At 39.2% G+C, this 16,446-nt stretch overlaps 1 protein-coding gene across 1 annotated transcript in view; it reads right to left on the reverse strand.

Annotated features, from left to right (window-relative positions):
- The window catches only part of LOC126236450 (integrator complex subunit 13), a 242,279-nt gene that overhangs the window by 185,784 nt on the left and 40,049 nt on the right, over positions 1–16,446 (reverse strand). The window lies entirely within an intron of this gene.

Genomic DNA, 16,446 nt, shown 5'->3' on the forward strand with positions numbered 1-16,446 from the left:
TCGCTGGCTTCAAAGCACCCACCAAATGCGTTTCTGCCTTAGTTGATCAATGCTTGTAAACCACAGTACAAAGACTTCCCTCCTATATTAAAGATACCACCCATTTCCTAGACTGTCTGAAATCTGTGCTTGCCACACTCCCACCAACACCTCACTTGTCAATATTTATGCCACTTCCTCTATACCTCCACACACAAAGTCTGTCTGCTGTTGAACATTTCCTCAGTCAGTGCACACCTGATTCCAAACCTATGAAGTCTTTCCTGCTCACTTTAATCAACTTTTTACTTACCAATAACTACTTTCTTTTGAGGGGCAGACATACAAACAGATCACAGGCAGAGCAATGGGAACCTGGACAGCTCCTCCTATGTCAACCTTTTCATGAATCGCTTGGACGGGGCTTTCCTTGGACCCTGGCCCCTGGTTTGGTTTAGATAAACTGAAGACATCTTTACCATATGGACTCATGGTGAGGCTGACCTGTAAAAATTCCTGGGATTTCTAAATACATTCTTCCAATAAAATTTCACATGGTCCTATTCTGAATCCCACACCACTTTCCTTGATGTTGAACTCATCCTCACCAATGGCCAAGTACACACGCCCGTTCACGTTAAACCTACTGATAATTGGCATTCATGGCAAACATATTTGTTTGAATGCAGAATCTTTAGATCAATACAACACCATTCTCACCTCAGCCTTCACTGGACTTAATTACCCCACCAGCCTAGTTCAAAAGCAGATTTCCCAGGCTACCACATTCAATCCTGGTACTGCTGATCCCTCCAAAAAACAACTTAGCAGTACACCACTTGTCACTCAATATTATCCTCACCTTGAATGTACTAATCAGCTACTTTGACAAGGCCATGACTTCCTAGAATCATGCCCTGAAATGAGGTCCACTCTGTCTTAGATTTTGCCCACCACACCTAGAACAGATTTTCATCATCTTCTCAATCTCTGCCATATCCTTGTCAGACCCTACACTCCTTCTGCACCCATCTCCCTACCTTTCGGCTCCTACCCCTTTGACCGTCCCCACTGCTAGACTTGCCCTCAACATCCTCCTACAACCACCTACATCAGCCCTTAACTGGCAAAACATATACTATCAAAGGGAGAGCCACCAGTGAAAGGCCACATGTATACACCAGCTGTTATATAAACACTGTTTGGTCTTTTACATCTGCATGACTACCACCAAGTCCTTAGCTAGGATGAATGGCCATAGGCAGACAGTGTATACCAGCAACACGCAATTTCCTGTTGCAGAGCATGCTCTACATCATAACAGTCTTGATAACGGTGCCTGTTCCACTACATGCGCCATCTGGATTCTTCCCCCAGATACCAGTTTCTCAGAACTCCAAGGTGGGAACTAGCGCTAAAACATGTCCTTGGTTCTCATAACCCCCCTGGCCTTAATTTATGTTAATTTCTTCCGTCTCCGCATTTATTCATAGTAAATACTCCTTTCTTCATTCTGTTTTAGTTTTATACATCTTTCATTTTCTGACCTGTCTATTTTTCGCCATCCGCCTACCACCTCAATTACATATAATGTACTTAGCTTTTCATTCTTATTAACTTGTCCATGTTTTCTTGCATATTACCCTGTCTTTCACCTTTAACCTCTCATGTCTTCAAATCTCACCTGTTGCAGTCTGCAACAATCAGTCTTTCCTTCTCATCCCTTCTGGTAAGTCTCCCCTGAACTAGAGTTGTGGGTGCCTTTTCTGAACTCTACCCTTTTCTTAAACCTCTCCAGTTTCACCCCTCTTCCTTCCCCTTCAAACCTTCTGCCAGAAGTATGAGCCATTGGCTCTGAAAGCCTGAAAATTTTAGTACCTTTATAAACAAGTTCTCCTGCCGCCACTTGGTGAGTAGATTTTTTTGTCAATCCAATTACATTATATAGAAGGATGCTGGAAGGGTATGGAGATAGCTGCATTAGTGAGAGAAAAGTGTACGAGTGGGTAGGTGTAGGTCTACATCTACATCTACATCTACATCTACATACATACTCCGCAATCCACAATACGGTGCATGGCGGAGAGTACCTCGTACCACAACTAGCATCTTCTCTCCCTGTTCCACTCCCAAACAGAACGAGGGAAAAATGACTGCCTATATGCCTCTGTACGAGCCCTAATCTCTCTTATCTTATCTTTGTGGTCTTTCCACGAAATATAAGTTGGCGGCAGTAAAATTGTACTGCAGTCAGCCTCAAATGCTGGTTCTCTAAATTTCCTCAGTAGCGACTCATGAAAAGAACACCTCCTTTCCTCCAGAGACTCCCACCCGAGTTCCTAAAGCATTTCCGTAACACTCGCATGATGATCAAACCTACCAGTAACAAATCTAGTCGAATACGTCAGTCACAGATGAGCAATGCTCTAGCCATAACAGCATGGTTGCTCATGACAAGAAGATGGGATGCACTGATGCCACAATTCATGAGAACTGGCGTATTTCTATGGAAGCTTTAGCCATGGAACTGAGTATCAGTGTTGGATCTGCTCATACCATTATTATGTTATCAAGTACCTTTTTTGTGTGCACGATTGGTGACTAGGATGCTCACTGGTGAACACAAGATGACGAATGTTAAGGCTGCCACATCATTTCTGGCACAATATAACATTGAAGGACTTGACTTTTTGACATATATCATCACATGAGACGAAACCTAGGTGCATCACTCTGAACCAGACAGAAAAAGGCAGTTTTCAGAATGAAGAAACACAGCTTCTACATCCACGAAGAAATTCAGGTCTCACCCTCTGCCGGAAAGGTCCTTTTCATCCCCCTCTTGGATATGAATGGGCCAATTTTGGAGCACTATCTGCGAAGGAGTGAAACAGTGAATATTGCTTGGTACAGAGCCATGTTGAAGAGTGAGCTAAGGCCAGCAAGACGAAGCCACTGCAGAGGACTTCCATCTAGAGGCATTCTTCTCCTTCACGACAATGCGTTCCTCATATCACCTGCAGCTCTAGCCATCATTGAGTCCACCTCAATAGCTGAGTGGTCAGTGCAGCAGACTGCTATGCAAAGGGAACCGGGTTTTATTCCAAGCTGGATCGGAGATTTTCTCTGCTCGGGGACCGGGTGTTGCGTTGTCTTCATCATCATATCATCCCCATCGACAAGCAATATGCCGAAGTGGCATCACCTAAAGAAGACTTGCGCCAGGTGACCAGTCTATCCAAAGGGAGGCCCTCACCACATGACATTTCATTTTTTCATTTGGTGATTGAGATTTTAGGTTGTACTGCATTACCCATACAGCGCTAATCTCACTCCTTTGGATTACCATGTGTTTGGACCTTTGTATGAGGCTCTCAGAGGACAATGATTTGAAAGTAATGATGAGGCTAAAGAAGTGTGCACTCTTAGTTGTGGGCACAACCAAAACCCTTTTATTTAAATGAAATAGAAAAGTTTGTGCAATGGTATGAGAGGTGTATCAAAAAGGATGGTAGTTATATTGAAAAATGACATAGTGTATGTATCAGTAAGTGAAATATATGCTTTGCAACAAGTAGTTTGCTCTTACATTTTGAATCACAGTTGTAGATGTTGAAAAATTTTCTCAAAATGTTTCAGCTTTTTACGATTATTTCTTTTTTACGTTTATGATTTTCCTTCTGAAAGACATTATAACCACATCACTCTGACACAAAAAATATCTATGTCACTTCACAGCGAACACTGGTTTATTTACGTCCTGGATGTGACACTGATATCCCAGCATGCCAGTGACTTTATGAGAAAAAAACATTATGGGAAGTAAAAGTAATTCATGTTTGGAAAAATTCTTGTAAATGGTGGGGCAACACTGGTTACACTGGATACTCCTGTTGGTTATCTCCACCTGTATTTTTGCTACATCTACAAGTAATTTCTAATTGCAGACAGAAGTTCCTTGTCAGAATGTCAGCCTTTATCACTGCTGTTTCTCACACTGCAGGGGTTTTGATATTTACAGGGGCTTACTTCGTGTTTCCATATTCCTATAATCACCATCATTCAATAGTATTCCTCCTTTTTCCTCTTAGTTTCGTCATCTTTTTCACATGGTTACTACTTTCTATAATTTCTTACAATGACCTCTTGATCAGCATTTCAGTTCAGTTCATTAAAACTCATTTTTTCATTCATTCACTTTTTATTTGGCCATCTTAATATCAAAATGCCTATAACTTCCAGCTGACAGATACCTCATTTCCCTGGTCTTAAGTCAGACAAGATGCTCTGCTTACAGAATACCACAATTTATTTGATAAAAATTCTTTTAGCAAAGTAACTGTGGAAGTTGGAAACAAGCTTATCTGCACGGCAAAAAGAGACAAAATAGAACTAGAACCATTGAACACTTAGATATAACGAGATACAGCCATAAAATAGGCATTGTTTTAAGACACCTAAGTAATGATCCAACTGATAACACTGAACATTACAACATCACTGAGAACCATATACTACATCAGCTGCTGCTAAATGGGAAGGCCTTCCAAAAATCTAAAATGTCCAAGCTTTACAGAAGAGACCAATAGGCAAGTAATGATCTTACAACAGCATTCATCATGGGTGAATTAGGGGAGGCTATCAAAAAGAGTAAAAAGGGAAAATAAGTTGGCTTTCATGATATTCAGGAGACAAGATAAAAGAAGTTATTTAAATAGTTAAGGGAGAGGAGAATTTAACAGTTATGAGGGACTGCAATTTGATAGTAGGAAAAGTGAGAGAAGGAAAAATAGTAAGAGAAAATGAGCTGCGGTAAAGGAATGAAATAAGAAGCTCTCTGGTAGAATTTTGCACAGAGAATAATTCAATCATTGCTTACACTTGGTTTAATAATAATGAATAAAGGTTGTATACACTGATCAGCCAGAACATTATGGACACCTACCAAATAGACAGTATATCTACCTTTAGATGGACAAGAGCAAGATGTGTTGTGGCACGGAAGCAGTGAGGTCTTAGTAGGTCGCTGGAGGGAGTCGGCACCACATCTGCACACAAAAGTCACCTAATTCCTGTAAATTCTAGGGAGGGGTGCAATGAAGTCTGTTGACACGCTTAGTCACACCTCAGATGTGTTCGATACAGTTCAGAACTGGTGAGCTGGGCGACAAGCACATCAATTGGAACTCACCATTGTGTTCCTCAAACCATTCCCATCACTCCTGGCCTTGTGACGTGGCACATCATCTTGCTGAAAAATGCCACTGTCGTTGGAAAACATGATCGTCATGAAAGGGTGTACGTTGTCTGCAACCAGTGTACAATATTCCCTGGCCATCATGGTGCCTTGCATGAGTTCCATGGCACTCATGGATGCCCCCGTTAAATGTTTCAGATAGCATAATTGAGCTGCTGGCAGCTTGTCTCCATCCCACAGTACAGGTGTCAAAGAGCAGTTCCCCTGGAAGAAGACGGATTCGTGCCCTTCCATGATGATATGATGAAGAAAGTATCAGGCTGCATTAGACCATGCAATGCTGTGCCACTGCACCATTGTCCTGTGCAATGGTCATGTGCCCATTTCAGTCATAGTTGCCCATGTTGTGGTATAAAAACCAGCACATGCTTGGGTTGTCCGCTGCAGAAGTCCTTTGTTAGGAGTGTTCGGTGCACTACGTGTTCAGACACATTTGCACTCTGCCAGCATTAAAGTCTGTTATAATTCCGCCACAGTTCACTGCCTATCCTGTTTTACCAGTCTGTCATTACATCTGTAATGAGGGGTGGGCACCCAACGCCACGACAACTGGACGTGGTTTCACCACATGTTTAAGACGCTCACTACAGCACTCCTTGAGCACCTGACAAGTTGTGTAGTTTCCAAAATACATGTGCCGAGCCTTTGGGTGCTCATAACCTGCCCTTGGTCAAACTCAGATAGATTACATGCTTTATCTACTCTACACATGCACAGCACGCTCACTGACATTAAATGCACCATATGTGTGTCTGACTAGCAGTCATTCCTTGCCAGGTGACATTGCTATCGCCTGGACAGGTTTATATCAATAGGAGATGAGCGGGAAAGTTTCCGACTGATTATATAATGGGAACAGGGAGATTTTGGAACCACATTTTAAACTGTAAGAGATTTCCAGTGACAGTTGTTGACTCCAATCACAATTTATTGGTAATGTAATGTAGATTAAAACTGAAGATATTGCAAAAAGGTATGAAATTAAGGACATGAGACCTGGATAAGTTGAAAGAACTAGAGGTTGTTGAGAGTTTCAGAGGGAACATTAGGGAACAATTGACTGAAACGGGAGAAAGGAATATGATAGAGGATGACTGGATAACTTTGTGAGATAAAATAGTGTAAGCAGTAGAGGATCGAATAGATAAAAATGCAATTCCTGGGAGAAATCCTTAGATCTCAAAGGAGATACTGAATTTAACTGACGAAAGGAGAAAATAAAGAAATGCAGAAAATTAAACAGGTGAAAGGGCATACATACTTCTAAAAAGTGAGATTGGCAGAAAGAGTGAAACTGTTACAGAGGAAGAACAAGAGGAAAAATACAAGGCTACAAAGAAACATGTATAACTAGGGGAAATGTAGAAAAGTAAAGAGGACTTGGGAGAAAAGAGAAGCAGCTGTATGAATATCAAAGGCTCATATGGAAAATCGGTCCTAGGGAAAGAAGGGAAAGGTGAAAGGTGAAAAGCGTATAGGGAGGGCTACACAAAAGAGATGAACTTGAAGGCAATACTATAGAAAGGGATGAGAAAGTAGATGAAGATGAGATGGGAGATATCATACTGTGAGAAGAATTTGACAAAGCACTGAAAGACTTAAGTCAAAACAAGACCCCTGTAGTAGACAATGTTTCCTCAGAACTTGTGGTATCCTTGGGAGAATCAACCGTGACAAAACTACAGTATTTCACCCATTGTGCAAGACATGTGAGGCAAGCGAAATATCTCAAGACCTCAAGAAGAATTTAATAAGTCCAATTCATGAGAAAGCTAGCAGATGAAAATATTACTGAACTATTAGCTTCATAATTCAAGATTGCCAAATTCTGACTCAAATAATTTACAGAAGAATGGAAAAAACTGATAGAAACTGACCTCAGGGAAGATCAGTTTCGATTCTGGAGAAATGAAGGAACACGAGAGATAACAGTGACCCAACTACTTCTCTTAGAAGACAGATTAATGAAATGCAAACTTATATTTATTGCATTTGTAGACTCAGAGTAAGCTTTTGACAATGCTGTCTGGAATACGCTCTTTGAAATTCTAAAGGTAGCTGAGGTAAAAATACAGAAAGAAAAATATTTCTTCTTGTACAAAAACGAGATGGCTGTTACGAGAGTCAAGGGGCGTGAAATGGAAGCAGCGGTTGAAAAGAGACAGAAACAAGTTGTAGCTTATCTCCAGTGTTATGCAGTTGTACGTGCAGCAAGCAGTAAAGGAAATCAAAGCAAAATCTGAGAAGGAATTAAAGTTTGGGGAGAAAAAATAAAGACCCTGATGTTTGGTGTAACATCCACGAGATAAATTTTAGCTACAGTGCGACGAGAGGAAATTATGCCTCTAGCAATTATAAACATTATCTATTCGACATATAAAAAAAACAGTGAAAACAATGATAAATATTAATTATTTATATAATATTTTACGATGTAATTGGACATATCGATGTGTATCATACAAAGACAATGATGATTGTAAATTCCTTTTATGACCTGCGTTTGTCTTCTTTTGTTTTTACCTTTTGTTGGTTGGCTTTTGTAGGTTGTGGACGCATATCAAACTGAGGTCTGTTAAGAAATTGTAATTATTTGTTAATTATTACTTGAGAATAGAGTTCATTATTATTATAAATATGAGTGAATAATTATTTGTAATTTTAATTCCTCTCTCAGTAAGCATTATCTGTGTTAATTATTTCTTTCCGCTGCAAGGAGCGCAGCTATTGATGATAGCAATTTGTATTGTGTTTTTGTCTGTGTTTTCCTTAGAAAAAAAATCAAATGTTTGCTTGATGAAGTCTAAATAGTGCACAAAATGAAAGTAAAGTTTAATAAGCATTTCAAATACTTAACTTATTTGCTCTAACAATAGAAAGTCTCTATCAATTGTCTGCCGCCATCTTAACAATTATCTCAGCGGCAAATTCAAATTACGCAACTCTGCAGACATAAGTGCCGAACGTAGTACAAATGTGTAAAAATAAATGTGCACCAGTGGTCCCGAACTCATTTTAATGAAAATAATTCAAATCAGATTGGTTCTTTAAAACCAGTGCTCATAGCACGATCCTTATAACAAACTTTTCTAGCTGATGTATGGAGCTGAAAGTAATTACACACGAGTTGTGAAGAATATTGTTTCAGGTAACATACGTCAGTGTTGTGTGCAGCTGATATTCAGTGGTTTTAATGATCATTTTGCTGAAGATAACTGCTTCCATCATAATCAATAGTTGTATAGAATCTGTTGTACGAACTGTGATTTAGTGACATTTACACAACTTACAGACAACACTTTAACACGACGTTAACTTGGAGTTCTTTAGCAACTTGACCAAATCTTTAGCTGGGAGAAAATGTATTTAGTAATTACTCAATGTAATAAAATAAGATTATCTTTTTCATTTACAAATTAGTTAAATACCAAACCATTGAATAACACAGTGAACGCCACATTGGCAATGACACTGAAATTCCATCAGAGACAGCAAAGGCCTTGCAAGAGCAGCTGAATGGAATGGACAGTCTCTTCAAAGAAGGGTATAAGATGAACGTCAACAGAAACAAACCAAGTGTAATGAAATGTAATTGACTTAAACGAGGCGATGCTGAGTGAATTACATCAGGAAATGAGACACTAAAGGTAGCAGATGAGTTTCAGTAACTGACCAATAAAATAACTAATGGTCGCCAAAGAAGAGTGGATATAAAATGTAGGCTGGCAAGGCAAGAAAAGAAAGAGAAATTTGCTAACATCAAATGTAAATTTAGTGATAGGAATAGACATGGAAGCCACCCCTTTAATTATAAGGCTTTTATTTTTAAAATTCATGAGCAGTTTCAGGCTAACACATGTCAACCATTAGGTGCAATTAGTCACATTCTGTGAGACTGCGTAGAGAGGGCGAGACTACCACAAGCTAGCACAGATTCCATGCTCTGCGCTCACTTGTGATGGTCGCCTCCGCTCTATCCAGTCTTGCAGCAGCTGGGGTCGCAGCACACGGCTAACTGCACTTGTTGATGTGCGTTTGTTAGCCCAAAACTGGTCAAAAATTTTAAATATAAAAGCCTTACAATTGAAGTGGTAATTTCTATGCCTATTTTGATTCTCAGTTGTACTTGTTCCACCATCAGGATTGTTAGTGATTAGGAAGTCTTGTCTAGAGTGTAGTCTTGTTTGGAAGCGAAAAATGGATGATAAACAGTTTAGATAAGAAGAGACTAGAAGCTTTTGAAATGTGGTGCAACAGTAGAATGCTGAAGATAGATGAGTAGATCACATAACTAATGAGGAGGTACTGAAGAGATTGGGGACAAAAGATATTTGTGGCACAACTTAATTAAAAGAGAGAATAAGTTGATGAGACACGTTCTGAGTTATTAAGGGATCATCTGTTTAGTGCTGGAGGGAGATGTAGTGGTAAAAACTGTAGAGGGAGACTGAGATATGATACAGCAAGCAGGCTTACATGAATGTATGTTGCAATATATTCAGAGACAAACAGACTTGCACAGAATAGAGCAGCACGGAGAGCTGCATCAAATCACTCATCGAACTGAAGACCTTAACAACAACAGAAGTCATATGCAACTTCACATGTTAGATGCTTGATGTTTAAAAGGCAGCCCTTCTTCGAATCGTTTGCCAGAAATAGTACCCATATTTTTATTGCAAAGGGGTATGACAATTGAGGTGAGATGTATATTTATGCAACTCACTGCCAAAACCCTTACATTCTTTGCATTTTGTCCAAAATGTTATGCAATAATGCATAAATTATTTGTAACAATAGCACTAATGTATCTTTTGACATATTGAGTGCCAGCTCATTGATAAACATATTACAGAAAATGTGACTTCAGATATCTTGTGGCCTCACTGTGGACCTGAAAAATTCACATTTTGTGATAAGATGCAAACTAGACCAATTAGAAGTTAACATAAATGACAAAAACCTTATGAACAATGCTCAGATCTTATGTTTCTCAAAACACCATATAGGAATTGAAATGTTACGTATGGACAGTTATAGCCTTGCCACCTACTACTGTAGAGATAGCATGGGAAAAGGTGGAGTGGCTATTTTCATTAAAAACAACTTAAGTTTTAGATCTGTAGATGTAAGGAAATATCGCACTGACCAAAAGTTTGAAGTATGTGCTGCAGAAGTGACATTAAACAGTTCAAAATTAATAGTGGTTACAGTCTACAGGGCACCAGGAACCAATTTCACAGTCTCTATGGTGCAGCTAGAATTGTTACTATCAACCTTATTTTCAAAAAATAATGACATTGTCTTACTTGGGGACTTTAATGCCAACTTTGCAACTGAATGCAACAGCAGAGTAGAGCTCCAGAATTTGCTGAGTTCCTACAATCTTACATCAGTGGTTGACTTTCCTACTAGGATCACACCTGACTGTCAATCTCTGATAGACAACACATTTTGAGATGTAAGTTTATACCAGAACTTCACTGTCACCCCGATCTTAAATGGCATATCAGACTATCATGGACAGCTTCTCACTCTACATGACTACAGACCTCTCAAGAAAACAGTCCCATTCTGGAAGGCAATCACTCATGAACAAAGGGACCCTGGAAATTTTTAACCGTAAGCTGTAGCATGAAGACTGGAATTCAGTGCACAGAGTAGATGATGTTGATACGAAGTTTAACATATTCATAAATGATTTCCTATCCCACATTGAAGAAGCTTTTTCTAAAACATTTGTTAGGAACAATATTTCCCCATCCTTAAAGAAGTCATGGATCACTAAGGATATTAGAGAGTCATGTAAATGTAAGAGGGGACTTTATATTGCAACCAGAGTGTCCAGGGATAGAGAATCAATCAGCCATTATAAAAAGTATTTTAAAAACCTAAAGAAACTTATTCAGACATCAAAAGCACTGTACTATGTAAAAGAAATTAATAACTACAAAAATAAAATGAAGACTGTCTGGCAAATATTTAGCAAGGAGACAGGGAACAATAAAAAAAAAGGACCCGTAGGAAACTTCAAAATCAAACACGAAGGGAATCTTGTGCAAAATCCTGAGATCATAGCTGAAATCTTTAATAAACACTTCCTGTCAGTGTCCGAGCAAATAGGCTGCAAGGGTTCTCTGAATGATGCCTTGACCTTTTTGCAAAATGCTGTCCCTAACAAAATCATTCAAATGCATATCAGACCTACTACAGTATCAGAAACTGAAAGAACAATTGCCTCCATGAAAACCAAGAACTCCTGTGGAGTAGAAAATATTTCTAGCAAATTGTTAAAACAATGTTGTACTTCTGTAAGTGATATACTGTGTCATATTTTCAATGCCTCTTAGCAGCAAGGAATTGTTCCTCATAGACTAAAGTATGCTATCATGAAGCCTGTCTTTAAGAAAGGAGAGAAAACTGATGTTACAAATTTCAGACCAATATCTCACCTGACTGTGTTTTCAAAGGTACTAGAAAAACTTTGATATTCTAGAATTTTATAACACCTACATAAATTCAATATTCTTAGCAAACGTCAGTTTGCTTTCCTGAAAGCCCTGTCAACTGAACAAGTGATGTATGCCTTTATAGATAAGGTTTTGGAATCTCTAAACGAGAAAATGGCGACAACAGGGTTATTTTGTGATTTATCTAAAGCTTTTGACACTGCGAACCACCAAATACTATTACTGAAGGCATACCATCTAGGAATAAGCAGTGTAGCAAATAACTGGCTTCAGTCGTACCTGACAGATAGAAAACAGAAATTAGTCTTAGGTAAGTCAGACAATTTGTGTGGTGGAATGATTTCATCAGAATCGAGAGACACAAATTGTGGAATGCCATAGGGTTCTATTCTTGGTCCTCTACTGTTCCTTTTATTTATAAATGATTTACTTTATTCTTCCATGATACAGTGTAATTTTACCATCTTTGCAGATAACACGAACATAATGGTTAATGGTCATAAATGGGAAAATGTTCAAGAGTCTGTTAATATTATTCTTATGGATTTAATGAAATGGTTTACTGCAACAGAGGATGACAGACTAAAGGCCGAAATACTAAATGTCTTTTTCCAACGCTGTTTCACAGAGGAAGACTGCACTGTAGTTCCTTCTCTAGATTGTCGCACAGATGACAAAATGGTAGATATCGAAATAGATGACAGAGGGATAGAAAAACCATTAAAATCGCTCAAAAGATGAAAGGCTGCTGGACCTGATGGGATACCAGTTTGATTTTACACAGAGTACGCGAAGGAACTTGCCCCCCTTCTTGCAGCGGTGTACCATAGATCTCTAGAAAAGCGTAGCATTTGAAAGGATTGGAAAAGGGCACAGGTATCCCCGTTTTCAAGAAAGGACGTCGAACAGATGTCTCTAACATCGATCAGTTGTAGAATTTTGGAACATGTATTTTGTTCGAGTATAATGACTTTCCTGGAGACTAGAAGTCTGCTCTGTAGGAATCAACATGGGTTTCAAAAAAGACGGTCGTGTGAAACCCAGCTCGCGCTATTCGTCCATGAGACTCAGAGGGCCATAGAGACGGGTTCCCAGGTAGATGCTGTGTTTCTTGACTTCCACAAGGCATTCGATACAGTTCCCCACAGTCGTTTAATGGACAGAGTAAGAGCATATGGACTATCAGACCAATTGTGTGATTGGATTGAAGAGCTCCTAGATAACAGAACGCAGCATGTCATTCTAAATGGAGAGAAGTCTTCCGAAGTAAGAGTGATTTCAGGTGTGACACAGGGGAGTGTCATAGGACCGTTGCTATTCACAATATACATAAATGATCTTGTGGATAACATCGGAAGTTCACTGAGGCTTTTTGCAGATGATGCTGTAGTATATCGAGAGGTTGTAACAATGGAAAATTCTATTGAAATGCAGGAGGATCTGCAACGAACTGATGCATGGTGCAGGGAATGGCAATTGAATCTCAATGTAGACAAGTGTAATGTGCTGCGAATACATAGAAAGAAAGATCCTTTATCATTTAGCTACTATATACCAGGTCTGCAACTGGAAGCAGTTCCATAAATTATCTGGGAGTAGGCATTAGGAGTGATTTAAAATGGAATGATCACATAAAGTTGATCGTCAGTAAAGCAGGTGCCAGACTGAGATTCATTGGAAGAATCCTAAGGAAATGCAATCCGAAAACAAAGGAAGTAGGTTACAGTACACTTGTTTGCCCACTGCTTGAATATTGCTCACCAGTGTGGGATCCGTACCAGATAGGGTTGATAGAAGAGATAGAGAAGATCCAAAGGAGAGCAGCGTGCTTCGTTACATGATCATTAAGTAATTACGAAAGCGTTACGGAAATGATAAATAAACTCCTGTGGAAGACTCTGCAGGAGAGACGCTCAGTAACTCAGTACGGGCTTTTGTTGAAGTTACGAGAACATACCTTCACCGAGGAGTCAAGCAGTATATTGCTCTCTCCTACATATATCTCGGGAAGAGACCATGAGGATAAAATCAGAGAGATTAGAGCCCACACAGACGCATACCGACCATCTTTCTTTCCACGAACAATACGAGACTGGAACAGAAGGGAGAACCGATAGAGGTACTCAAAATACCCTCTGCCACACACCATCAGGTGGCTTGCAGAGTATGGATGTAGATGTAGATGTAGATGTAGATGTAGATGTAGAAATGGTCTTTCAACAAACCCTAGTAAGACTTATTAAATTCAGCTCACCCCAACTGCCACAACTGAGGAAGAAATGACTGTTAAATATGCCACACAGATCATAGAAAGAATGGAAGTAACGAAGTTTCTAAGCGTGGAGATTGACTGAGGAGTAAACTGGTTCCATCACATTTTAGATCTTTACAAGAAACTCAGCTCTTCAATTTTTGCAATGCGAATCATCTCTGACTGTGCAAACTTAAGCATTAGAAAAGCAGCATACTATGGTTACTTCCATTCTTTGTTGGCACATGGAATTATTTTCTGGGGAAATCAACCTTTTGCAAAGAAAATATTCATTGCTCAGAAGTGTGTTGTAAGAGTGATGTGTGGTGTAGACCCTAAATGCAGTTGCAGAAGCCCATTCCAGAATCTGGGAATTCTTGCAACCACTTCTCAATACATATATTCACTTATATGTTTCATAAGTAAAAACACTGATTTATACAAATGTAACAGCGAATACCATCAGTACAACACAAGGAGAAAACATGATTTCCACACTGGAGGTAAAAATTTGAAAGTTGTGCAGAAGGGTGTACAGTACTCTGGTATAAAGATATTTACTGCTCTTCCTCCAGAAATAAAATGTGAAATAGCCAACCCCGGACGGCGACTGCACTGGTTTGTTAATTATGATGATACACTAATAAACCAAAACTAATATTATCTTAGCATATTATCACCACTCAGATACACTGCAATTCATTTATATGTTAACTGATCACTAGCATATCTTTTCTGGTACTAGCATCATGTCTACTTTCAGGTAAAAGTAGCACCATTAGGATTTTTAACAAGTTTTACACTGCGACCGGAAGACTAAATTTGTATTGTGCATGGAACTGTAGTATACTCAATGTAGAATTATGATGAAGTACAATACTGTACAATACATAGGTTGTAGCTGACATACAGGATAGTTATAATTAATCTTTCACTACCTGATCCAGTGTAGATGGAAGACTATCTAACCTATTGGTACCCAACTTTATAGGACTGATGTTCAGACTGTGCGCTGCACAATTTGCATTGTCAGTAGTGTTGGTGTCATGGTTTTCCATTAGGTCTGGTACGGGTTCAGCGACACAGGGTTGAGACACGAGCATCAGTGTATGTTACAGCTGCAGACAATCAAACATGGGTCTGGACAAGGTGAGCAGGGCTAAACTTGTAAAGCTGTTTTATCTAAACAGTAGCAATAGTACTGCTGCTCTTTGCAATTGTTGACACATTAAAGAAGTTCGGAGACATCCCCTTTCTGTACACAGAATGTGTTTCAGAAGTTCAAATTAACTGGTGATTTGGGAATCACTCCTGGGAGAGGCCAACGACCAATTGTGCCACAAATTGTTACCGTGGCTGAGAATGCTGGATGCAATACGCAATCTTCAAGCAGTGCATGAGCTGTCACAACAGCTGAACATTCCATGGTCCATCATTGGAAAAGAGCAGCAGACAACTGTGATACGATATCTGCACAAACTTCCAGGCTGTCTTTGACACTGATAGTCATCACATTGAGAAACGTTTGTAACCTCGAACGTGGATGTGGTAAGGAATTAACAAATGTTACCCTCTCATTTGGAAATTAAAACATGGTTTTTTTTTTTTCAATGATTTACTCGTTATTGCTCTTCCACATGTCCTTACAAATGTTTCCACAAACTTTCACTGTCCTGTGATCACTCATTTTTTATGGGGATCCTCTCAAGTAGTGAAAGTTCAACTATAACCTTCACATATTTTAAAGCTGAAGCAGTCACACATGGTGTGGAAGTTCGTGAGTTACACTGTAATTAAGCCAAAAAGATGTGATGATAGCTTATAATGGCCAAAAGTGGTAATCATCTATGTTATCTCAAAACTGTGACTGGAATTAATAATCAGTTATAACTTTCCTACAATTGCTGCATTTCTCGATATGCACTGTGAAATCATATTGCACAAATGGTAGCAATACAGTACACTTCACAGAAGACAGCCTCACATCATGGAACCAACCATTACCAAACCTGTCTCTGAGTTGCATTATTACTTTAACACCTACAACACACTCAAACTAAGTTACTGCAGTGAGTGAGCAGTGGACATCAATTACACATAGTCATGTATCCAGAAGGTCAATCAATCATGCTTTGATACCTTGTACAACAATTTGGAGAAAGCTGTGGAACCCATAGGGGTGCTTTCACTCATCGTTTATAGCCTGTTTGTGCTATTACATAAAGAATTTGCCACAAGTTTCCTTCTGTTCTGATCATTTCTTCATGTAGTAGCAATTAATAAATATGATTATTTTACAATTTCCTTGGTTTCTGCAAAAATTCCTCATAGTAACTTGGCCACTTTTATACAACATTTTGGAAGTGTATAGCTGTCTTTAACCCTGTAACTGCTCTGGACATGTTAACCCGCCCGCCTTTGTACCTGTCCCGGTGTGCTCTGACCGTGTTTATGTGCGCCACAAGTCCTTCTACCTGGTACTCTGAATG

The sequence above is a fragment of the Schistocerca nitens genome, chromosome 2 (genome assembly GCF_023898315.1).
Source record: "Schistocerca nitens isolate TAMUIC-IGC-003100 chromosome 2, iqSchNite1.1, whole genome shotgun sequence".
Lineage (NCBI taxonomy): Eukaryota > Metazoa > Arthropoda > Insecta > Orthoptera > Acrididae > Schistocerca > Schistocerca nitens.